General features: G+C 42.8%; 1 protein-coding gene and 1 non-coding gene across 7 annotated transcripts in view; one reads left to right on the forward strand and one right to left on the reverse strand.

Moving 5' to 3' along the window:
- The window catches only part of tspan4a (tetraspanin 4a), a 285,374-nt gene that overhangs the window by 126,996 nt on the left and 146,282 nt on the right, over nt 1-12,096 (forward strand). The window lies entirely within an intron of this gene.
- LOC132888488 (U7 small nuclear RNA) lies at nt 10,126-10,179 on the reverse strand. Its single transcript, XR_009654924.1, has one exon. It is a non-coding gene; the product is annotated as a U7 small nuclear RNA (small nuclear RNA).

Consider the following 12,096-nt stretch of genomic DNA (forward strand, 5'->3'; position numbering starts at 1 on the left):
AGACACTAATATATCCAATTTCAGCTGGGTTTTGAAGAGTGAATTGGATTTAACTGGCATGTCGATGGGTTTTAATGTGGCTCGATTTTAAAGCAAAGCAAGAAAAATGGACAAAGGAGACGGGAATAAATGTTGAAATGTGTCACGGCTGAGAAAGCGGTTCCTCTGATGCGCATTATTTTGTTAATGACTAATGATCACGAGGTCAGTTTTCTTTCAGATGTATTTCCAGTGACGCCGATGACCTCAGCTGAAGATTTCACGGCCTTGATTTAATGGTGAAGCATCAAAAATCACCTCTATTCTGAGGACTAATAACTAATGTGTAAAAATAACTCATCATCATCAATCATCATTCGCTAATTAACAACAGTCCTACCTCAGATTCTCAACAAAGCTGGGAATTTATCAGTTGTAAGTTATTTAAATAATATTGTCTGGCTTTTTTTCATGGTCTATCAGATATATTCCATTCAGCGAGTATGATACTGAACGACTCAAAGCCGAGTAGCTGAATGGAATATATCTGATAGAACACGACAAAAAGCCAGCCAATAATAATAATAATAATAATATTATTATTATTATTATACATTCCTTTCAGGTGTTCAATGCGTCTTTTTCTTCCAAAATTCTTTCAAAATCTTCTGTATTTTGTAACGAAGCAAACCTGGCGGCCATGTTTGTTTACAAATTGTCACAGTCGCTCGCTAGCGTGGAAGTTTTATGTCTCCGATGTGTGACGTCATGTTGTCTTGACAACCATGCAATATCGTAACCCATATTCAACGCTCATTCTGCATTGGGTAGAGTGACGTAATACACATAGGATAAGTGATATGCTAACAATATTGCATGCTATCAAACCAAATGAATGAAACCTGCTAGAAGGGAATAGAACACGTGTTTTTATTCCATCGAAAAAGTGTCCTGTGTTTATAATAATAAATGTTAAGAAACAAAAAAACCATGAATGTGTGTAAAATTTCATTTGTTGATTTGGCACATGGAGTTATTGAGCGCATACGGAGCAGCTCGGTGGGAATTACCTGACAGGATTTGAATATTCAACATTCTGATCAGTATGTCAGAACCACTCAGGAGTCTGGAATTTTCTGTGTGAAGTGACTCAATAAATTGTCACCGTGTTGATATGAATCTTTCATCAACCTTCAGTCTGATTGCGTGTGCGTGTGTGTGAGAGACGTTAAGTACACATGGTTAAAATTACTCTGTTGAATTTCCTTTCCAGTGGCTGTGGATTTTATTAAACGCGGCGCTGAAACATGGCGCGTTGTGGATGTAATTGAATGGTTGTGCTGATTCAGTCTCACATTCATCCTGATTATATTTTGGAATATCAAAGAAAGCAGGTGGCAGGTAGGATCGCGTTCGACACGCTGCTCACGGACGGATGTATATTAGTTTAGTGTGGTGCGAGGACGCCGTGTGTGTGATACAGAAGACCGTAATTAACTCTCCTCAGTGTGTGTGTCATCACAGCTTGGTCGTCATGCGGCGTGAACTGAAGGCCTGAGGCTCCTGTTGGGAAGCTTCTGCCTTTTTAAAAAGACACTCGATCATTTAAAGTCTGTCAGTTTCACACACGAGGCGTTATTAAATCTGAGGAATTTCTAACTAAAGCGTTTAGAGTGTGTTATTCAGAAATAAACACAACCTTTTTTTTAAAGTTTTCGCATCATTTTTTTGTGTGTATGCAGTCTGTATACACTCCCCAGCCACTTTAATAGGAACTTGTTGTTGATTCTAAGATCCCTGTTCTTAGCTGCAGGACTGGAACCCAGTGTGTTCTTCTGCTGCTGCTGAGATGCTTTTCTGCTCACCACGGTTGTAAAGAGTGATTATATGAGTTACTATATCCTTCCTGGCAGCTCAAACTGCTCAATCTGTCCATTTTCTGATCTCTGACCCTCTCTTATCAACAAGGCATTTGTTTCCGCCCACAGAACTGTCGCTCACTCACTCGATGTTTTTTGTTTTCCGCACCATTCTGTGTAAACTCTAGAGACTGTTGATTGTGTGTGAAAACCCCAGGAGGAGATCAGCAGCTTCTGAAATACTCAAACCAAAAATACTCATCTGGCTCAAACCAACACCCATACCACAGTGAAAGAAAGAAAGAAAGTCACACTTCACTGTGAGATCACAATGTTTCCCGTTCTGAAGTTTGAACATTGTGAACATTAACTGAAGCTCTTGATTTGTATCTGCGTGATTTTATTTTTTGTGCTGTGCTGCTGTCCAGGGATCGGCTGATTAGAGAACTGCAGGAAACAGTTGTTTTTACCTGTTTCGGGAAAAGTCCAAGTTCTCAGTTTGTGATATTTTTATTGCCGATGTAACCAAGTATGCCATTTACCTTTGGTTTGGTTTGTTGCCCGTGTGTGCACCTGTTCTGTTTTTTTCCCACTTGGCCTGAATCTCTCAGTCCGCACTCAGAACCGACTCTGGGCTTGGTTAGTTTTTTCTTTTTTTATCAGACATCTGGTTTTAGGTTTGTTTACCTGACATTTTTCGACGTACGTAACTGTCGTCTTCCTTAGAGTGTCACCGGATGTTGTTGGTGACGCATCTTATCAGCTGATGTTTCCGAAGGCATGGCCTTCCTGTCTGGTTTGACAGGTCCGCACAGAAGATAATAAACATCAGCGCTGGATCAGGGAGGCCATGGAGATCCGAAAGCGAAGCCCGAGGACCATCAACCAGGATGAGGGAGCGTACATGCTCTCCCATACCTGGAGTGCCGCCTTGCAGGGGACGAACAGACAGTAGAAGGCGTGACCGACCTGTCAAACCAGACAGGAAGGCCACGCCTTTGGAAACATCAGCTGATAAGATGCGTCACCAACAACATCCGGTGACACTCTGAGGAAGACGACAGTTACGTACGTCGAAACATGTCAGGTAAACAAACCTAAAACTAGATGTCTGATAAAAAAAGAAAAAACTAACCACATCTAGTATAAGACATAATGAACGTAATCGAGAGACTCTGGGCTTGTTTTGGGGCGGGAAGAATTCCTTCCACACCATGGGTTGATTATAGAATTCCATTTATTGCATTTCTACACACAGCTTTCAGCAAAATCCCAGGCACTGTTCTCACTAGGATTAATTACACTTGGTGAAGATCCAAGGCATGTCGTCATGCAGACCAGCACGAGACGTGTGTGTTTCAGTCCAAAACACTCGCACCGCCAAGCTGAGCTTATTACGGTCCATAAAATAGATGGAGCAGGGAGGGGCAAGAACAGCCGTTTGTGACTCTGCTCCATTTATTTTACATTCTTTTACTTTTCAAAAGAAAAAAAAGAAACCCAGTTAAACAGCTTTTTTTTTTCTTATCATAAACTGATTTTTAAATAATAAAATATTGACTTCAGTAGTTTCTACTGGATCGATGTGTCCAGAAATACATTCTGTGTACGTTCGGTTCATTCAGGTTTTTTTTTTTCTTCTCTTTAAAAACCTGTAGCTGTGTTTCATTAACCTGCTTAATGCGCAGTTTGAAATTGCAGACTAAAACACGAGGAATGGAAACATGAATTAAAAAAAAACAAACTCAAATATCACAAAAGAATTTATACGCTTTTTCACACGAGGTGGATTTTCAATCGATTTGATGAAGCGATGTTTCACAAAATTGAAACTGAAGCACATTTTTCGCATTTAATGTAAGTCACATGACCATAACATAATATGAAAAGGAACAAAACCAGCGAAAAATCACCATGGCAACAGTTATCAGGTCTCAGAGATCCGTCGCCATGTTTAAGTGTAAAGACGATCGTGAGAGGAGACACTCAGCTTTAATCACAGAACATCACTCAGTGGAAACAAACCGCTCACACACTGTGTTCAGTCGACTTTTTTTTAAAAATCGTTTTATTTTGGAAACCCGTCGAAATAATATCACAAACAAAGAGTTCTCGTCTTTTGTTTCATCATTTCAGATGAGCATCAATGTACGATTTTGATGTGTATCAGTGATGTTTGGGCGACAGATCAGTGTTTGCGCCTGATGGGATTTAAAAATAGTGAGACTGTGACGATAAACTGATCAGGATTTTCCAGGTGCTGTAATTATTTAAAGGGGTCCAAAATATAACATATACGGTTGCTGATGTGACAAAGTAACGTATTCATAAGTATTCTATCAAATTTATGTACTAGAAAACAACGAAATATCTTGGTAACTGTAAATATAATACTTTATTAATAGTCGGTACGCTAACCCGCACAAGAGTCGCCATTTTTAAAAGACCGTGACGTCAGCCCTACCCACTGCACTAGTGGAACTCGTGTAATCATGGCATCGGGCGCATCAAGTGAAAGCGACAGCTCTGTCGAATTGTACGAAGAGATCCCGCAAGACACACTGCAAGCAGGCTATGGCTTAGAAGGGCACCAGTTTGAACCTAGGAGAGGTACTCTCGACTCCGGTGATGACAAAATAAGAGAAGAAAGCTCGGATGACGGCGAGGATGAGACCGATACTGATGCTGAGCGTGGGGCAGAGCGCGTGTGTGCAGGTGACACGGCGTGGTGCTCGTGCGGAAAATGTAATGTGGAGTTGCTCACGAGTCCAGCAGAATTTATTTGCTGCAATGAGATAGGCGCCACCCGTGGACTTGCAAAATTGTCGCAAGAGGCAGAAACAGGTATTTCACACGTGTTATTCCCAACCTCAATGAGCCAACACAACTGGGCACATACATACGTCATGAGTGTTACGCAGAGAAAATGAACGTGCATTCTGATTGGATAAAATTAATATCATGGCGGGCTGTTCAAACTGCGGAAATAGTTTGCTCGAGCTACTTTCAAACAGAGGTGGAAAAACTGGACTGACAAAGTAAAAGTCCAGCTTAGGTTTTCCTTCTGCCTGTGCTCTCAACACAGGTGATTTCACCAATTAGCTCATCAACCTGGCTTAGGGGATGTGGTAATTAGGATCAGCTGGTTCATTGAATTGGCTGGAGCAAAAATGTGGCAGGGTTTTTACTTTCTGCACCCGGGTTTTTCCACCTCTGCTTTCAAAACACTATAACTTTCCAACCTTAGAACAAAAAAACTTTTGTAAGTCTTGAATAAGGTTCGTTAATGTGTGTTTTATTGTTATATTTACTCTATATATTGCCCTCTGTTCCCCTTTAAGAATATTTTAAACACCTGAAATATATTTCTGCACCTGTTGATCCTGCTTATCATATATTTTTATTAGGGCTGTCAATTGAATAAAATATTTATTCATGATTATTCACATTATTGTCCATAGTTAACTCGTTATTAATCGCAAATTAATCACACACTTTTTAATCTTCTCTAAATGTCCCTTAAAGGGATATTTTTAGATTAGATTAGATTAGATTCACTTTATTCATCCCACATCGGGGAAATTCACGTGTTACAGTAGCAAGAAAATGTCATACAGATAACAAATAAAACTGAAATAAAAATTAGACAAATGAAGGATTAAATACAGAGGGCTATTTGCATTATCTACCATGAAAAAGTATAGAAAAATTGCCTTATTGAGAGGCTCGGAAAAATTGCACATTACAGGTAGACTCTGTGTATATATATATATACACACACACACACACACACACACATATATATATACACACACTACTGTTCAAAAGTTTGGGGTCACTTTGAAATGTCCTTATTTTTGAAAGAAAAGCACTGTTCTTTTCAATGAAGATCACTTTAAACTAATCAGAAATCCACTCTATACATTGCTAATGTGGTAAATGACTATTCTAGCTGCAAATGTGTGGTTTTTGGTGCAATATCTCCATAGGTGTATAGAGGCCCATTTCCAGCAACTCTCACTCCAGTGTTCTAATGGTACAATGTGTTTGCTCATTGCCTCAGAAGGCTAATGGATGATTAGAAAACCCTTGTACAATCATGTTAGCACAGCTGAAAACAGTTGAGCTCTTTAGAGAAGCTATAAAACTGACCTTCCTTTGAGCAGATTGAGTTTCTGGAGCATCACATTTGTGGGGTCGATTAAATGCTCAAAATGGCCAGAAAAATGTCTCGACTATATTTTCTATTCATTTTACAACTTATGGTGGGAAATAAAAGTGTGACTTTTCATGGAAAACACAAAATTGTCTGGGTGACCCCAAACTTTTGAACGGTAGTGTGTGTATATAAGTATGCATAAAAATAGTTTAAGGCCTATATTATTGCACATAATAATTGCATCGATGAGAGATGGCAGAGGTAGTAGTGGTGAAGTAGTGCAAATATAACGACAAACAGGTTATTGGTGCTACGTTACAAGTTGTGGGTGTTATACAGTCTGACAGCAGCAGGTATGAATGCCCTGCGGTACCTCTCCTTCTTACAGCATGGGTGTAGCAGTCTACTACTAAACGAGCTGCTTAAAGCCCCCACAGCCTCATGTAGGGGGTGAGAGGGGTTCTCCATGATTGAGGTCAGCTTGGCTAACATCCTCCTCTCACCCACCACCTCAATGGAGTCCAGAGGACAGTCCAAGACTGAGCCAGCCCTTCTGACCAGTTTATTGTCTCTTCCTGTCCCTCTCTGAACTTCCACAGCCCCAGCAGACCACAGCGTAGAAAATCGCTGATGCTACCACAGAGTCATAAAAAGTCCTAAGCAGTGTCCTGCACAAACCAAAAGACCTCAGTCTTCTCAAGAGGTGGAGACGACTTTGGCCCTTCTTGTACAGGACATCTGTGTTGTTTGTCCAGTCCAGTTTGTTGTTGAGGTGAACACCCAGGTATTTGTACTCCTCCACGAGCTCAATGTCCAAACCCTGGATGTTCACTGGTGCAATTTGAGGAGCCGTCCTTCTGAAATCGATCACCACCTCCTTTGTGTTGCTGGCGTTGATGCGCAGGTGGTTCAGTTAGCACCAGGCGACAAAGTTGTTGATGGCCTCTCTGTACTCCAGATCGTCCCCCTCTGACACACGTCCAACAATGGCTGTATCATCTGAGAACTTCTGGAGGTGGCAGCTGTCCGTGTTGTAGCTGAAGTCAGATGTGTAAAGTGTAAAGAGGAAAGGAGAGAGCACTGCACCCTGTGGAGCCCCTGTGCTGCAGACTACCACATCAGACACACAGTCGTGGAGCCTCACATACTGCGGCTTGTTAACGAGGTAGTCGATGATCCATGCAGCCAGGTGGCAGTCGACACCAGCTCCCTCCAGCTTCCCCCTAAGCAGTGATGGCTGGATTGTGTTGAAAACACTGGAGAAGTCAAAGAACATGATTCTCACAGTGCTCCCAGTGCCCTCCAGGTGCAAAAGTGACCGGTGTAGCAGGTAAATGACAGTGTCATCCACACCAATGCCCGGTCGATATGCGAACTGCAGGGGGTCCATCTCGCTGTTCACCAGGTGTCGGAGGTGGGAGAGAACAATCCTCTCCATGATCTTCATTAGGTGAGACGTTAAAGCTACTGGCCGAAAGTGGTTGAGCTCCCTGGGGTGCGCAGTCTTGGGAACTGGAACCACACATGATGTTTTCCACAGAAGTGGAACTTTCTCCTGACTGAGGCCCAGGTTGAAAATGTACAGAAGAATCCCACAGAGCTGATCTGCACAGTCCTTAAGCAGTCTGGAGTTGATACCATCAGGGCCAGCAGCTTTCCTCATCTTGATCCTCCTCAGCTCCTTCAGCACCTGATCAGCTGTTATGGAGAGGCGAGGGGTGTAGCCGAGGTGTGACTCCTGTAGAGTGAGGTCGGGGGTGGAGTGTGTGGATTGGTCTGGCAGGGATCGGAGGGGGGTGATGTGGTGTGAGGAGGGAGCTGTTGGTGTCAGAGGTATTATGGGGGGGGGTGGAGTGATATCAAAGACAGGTCAGGACTATGGTGAGTGGGGGAGGGTGGGGTGGCACAGGCAAATCTGTTGAAAAAGAGATTCAACTCATTTGCCCAGTCCTGACCCCCAGATACAGGGCCCCTCCCACTGTCCTTTGTGTGGCCAGAGATGGTTTTCAGGCCTCTCCATACCTCTCCGGTGTTGCTCCCCTTGAGGCGCTCCTCCAGCTTCCTCCTGTAGCTGTCCTTGCCTCTCCTTATCCCCCTCTTCAGCTCCCTCTGCACTCTCCTCATCTCCTCCTTGTTGCCAGATTTAAAAACCCTCTTCTCGTTTAATAGGGCTTTTAGTTCAGAGGTCACCCAGGGTTTATTGTTGGGAAAACACCGTACCTTCCTGACTGGCACAGTGTTTTCAACACAGAAATTAATGTAATCCGTGACGCAGGTTGTCAGGCTATCAATGTCATCCCCGTGAGGTTCACACAACACATCCCAGTCCATGGTGTCAAAGCAGTCCCTCAGTGCCATACTGGTCTCCTCAGACCAGCTCCTTACATACCTCTTGGTGGGTGGTCGTTTATTCACCATAGGTATGTACCGTATGTAGGGGACAAGTGAACCAGACTGTGGTCAGAACGGCCCAGCGGGGGGAGGGGTGATGAGTTTTTGCGGAGTGGGCGTGGACACATGGTTACTTTATGCAAATGTATGCGCCCAGGTCAGGAGGGATAAGGCTGGACACAACAAAAATGATTTTTGTGGGTATTTCATTCCCCCCACTGCATTAAATAAATAAAGCAGCATTAACTTTTCATTTTGAGCGTTGATAAAAAATACACACATTTTATGTAAGCAGTCAGAATGCAACAGTTGATTTTGTACATAAGTGCACTTTATCACGACTCACGTTAGCCAGCTGCTCGTGACATCACTCACTCACTCACTCACTCACTCACTCACTCACTCACTCACTCACTCACTCACTCACTCACTCACTCACTCACTCACGGTACGTCACTTCCTGATTTCCCAAACTGCAGGGGAGGGGCACAGAATGTGCATGCGTTAATCACGCGTCAAAACAATTGGTGGCGTTAAAAAGAATTTGCGTTAACACGTTATTATCACATTAACTTCGACAGCCTGAGTTTTTATGAAAGCAGAATTCCTGAAGATGCCGAGGACGCATCTCAACCAAACAACGTGTCCAGCGCGGCCACTCGTACTCCCAGCTTCACGCTTTTTTCATAAACACAGACCGAGAAATTACCTCACATCAGCTTTCTCAGTTTTCTTCCTTGCTTTTTGTCCTTGTGTAGCAACCAGGTGTGTGTTTTCTTCTTAAAAAGGACAGCTGTGTATTCGTGGATAACAACCTGGTTTGAGAATTGAACCTGAAAGCTGCTCCTTACTCAGCTGTTTGTGTTTATCTCACAGCCAGATGCCTTGGGGGAAAAAACCCTCTGGGAATTGAACATTGTGGTGTTTAATTGGTTATCACTTTACATAAGACTGATATAACCATGTCATAGTGGACGATAATGAACAATTGACACCATGCCTGCTGACATCACATGATCATTTGTTCATGATTTATTCTGGACCGTACCCCCGATCCTACAGCGCTGCTGAGTTCTGGACTCTGATTGGTCAGAAGGTGTTGATGAATTCTCTGTAACAGCAGCTCTGAGTCGAGCAGCAGAAGCTCCACTGATAATCAACAGGTTAAGAAACACCTGCATGTATCGTTCATATGTAAGACGATATGTATTTAACATTTCTGTCAGGAGTCTGCCATCTCAGCGCTTTGTAACAGTCAGCGGTTTACGTTTCTCTGCCGTTTATCGGTAACATGACAAGCTTTGATTTATTATTATTATTATTATTATTATTATTATTAAAGGTAAGAAAGAAAGAACAACTTTATTCATCACACACTTGTGAAATTTCCTCTCTACATTTAACTCACCTGAAGCAGTAAACACACACATGCATACACACGTGAGCAATGAGCACACACACACACACCCAGAGCAGTGGGCAGCCATGCTAACAGCGCCCGGGGAGCAGTTGGGAGTTCGTTGTGTCGCTCAAGGGCACCTCAGCCCAAGGCCGTCCCATATTAACCTAACCTGCATGTCTTTGGATTGTGAGGGAAACCGGAGCACCCGGAGGAAACCCACACAGAGAACATGCAAACTCCACACAGAAAGGCTCTCGCCGGCCGCTGGGTTCGAACCCAGAACCTTCTTGCTGTGAGGCGACAGCGTTAACCACTACACCACCGTGCTGCCAAATGTGGGCTTCTCTTTAAAAGAAATCTTCTGGACAAATACTGAAAGAGCAAAGGTAAACTGCCTTTCAGATATTTCAAGTGTAGGTAGGTCACAAAAATAATTTTCCCGACACCCAATTATTTTTGTTTAGTGACCGAAAGCTACTGAATTCGAATCTCAGACTTCCAATTTTATTCGTTTTTTTAAATAGAACAATTAATGAATTTATCTCCACATAGCCCTAAATTCTCCGCTATTGTTTCCTGCTTCACCATGACCCAATACAAGATACTACATCATGCATCACATCACGTGGTGGGCTTTCCCCGTTCACACAAGGCATTGTGGGATACAAATTTGAAACAGGAGAGAAAAACGGAGGACATGAGTGTGCGAATGAAACGTGAAAGAGCGACTACAGTAACGGAAAGAAAGCGAGAAGAAAAGACGTTATGTTCTATACGAAGGAAAGGAAACGCAGGACCAAACTAATAAATATGGGCGCTCAGCGAGCACCTCGGTGTGATCAGCTGTTCGTTTAGCGACAGAATGATGGAACTGTCAGTGCACGCTCAAAGGGAAACCTGTAGATGGCAGTAATGCAACACTGTGGATGCCAGCTGCCGTAAAACCCAAAAGAAGAAGAAGAAGAAGGTAAACCTGCGCATGCGCACACGGACTTCCTCTGTCTGCTTGACTGCGCCAAGCGAGCGATTTCATGCACATTATTTGCTTTAATCCCCTCAAATTAAATAACTTCCCAGCCACAGAATGGCCTGATATTTTGTGAGATATTACAGAAATAAACAGATATCACAATCACCACATTTCAGACGGAACTAAATTTCACCGAGTTTATGAAATCAAAAGGCCGACTCGCTTTAATTTCAAGCAGGCTGGTTTGGGAACGACTGATTACAGCTGCCATGACAAATGAGTCAATCAGTGGTCTTTAATTAAATAAGATAAATATGCATATCTTATTTTATACCACAAAGCAGAAGACAAAAAAAATACAAAATAACAAACACTAAAGATTTATAGATGCCAAGGATCAAAGAAACGCTTAGCAAATTCTATACGCTGATAATTAAACAGCTAATTCATATTTAAATAGGATTCTGTTAAAGAATGAATTCTTAAATCTATCTGGATTAACTTTGGGACGTTGTGACTGATTCTTTCTTAGACTGTATGTCGTCTTCTTAATTCGTAGAAGCAGAGTGTACAATGGGTGTTTGTATTTTTTGGGGTTTTGTTTTCGAATAAAGTTTTTATTTCATCCTCGGTTGATTCAGCAGCACGCTCCGCCATTTTGTTTTTCTCTACTCATGATATGAGCTGATATCCTAGTAGTAGCGTAGCCAATCAGATCGCATGATTGTTCATATCCAGTGAATGTGGATAGAATAATAACTGTTATGACGAGGTTACGTCAGTCTTATGATGCACAGGTTATGTAAAGTGTTGCACAGCGTTAACTAGCTCTCTAGCGCTACGTTCACACTGCAAGGCTTAATGCTCAATTCCGATTTTTTTGTGAAATCCGATTTTTTTGTGAGGTCGTTCACATTAACAAATATATGCGACTTGTATGTGATCCTCAGTATGAACGAAAAGCGACCTAAAAGTGTTCCGCATGCGCATTGCAGGATACGACGACGTCACACGCAGTGAGCATGGCCAGTGTTTACGGAAGTAAAACCGCCCGGTTGCGGTATGACCCATCCAATCTAGCTTGAATAGCTGCATCCCTCCAAATGGAAATCAGCTCCCTAACCTCTGCGTCCTTCCATTGAGAAGATTCAGAACCTTCACAGCCCGAAGCGTCCCTCGCATTGATGTCATGCGCAGGGGCGCAGATACGTTTTTTGAACTGGGGGGGACAAAGCTGCCAGCAAACCAACCCCAACCCCGATATGCCTGTCAAACTTGTTGTGGGTTACCATAGCAACCAAGCTCGAGCTCGCAACCTGTGCAGTCTGCGCAGCTC

Source organism: Neoarius graeffei, chromosome 6, assembly GCF_027579695.1.
Source record: "Neoarius graeffei isolate fNeoGra1 chromosome 6, fNeoGra1.pri, whole genome shotgun sequence".
Lineage (NCBI taxonomy): Eukaryota > Metazoa > Chordata > Actinopteri > Siluriformes > Ariidae > Neoarius > Neoarius graeffei.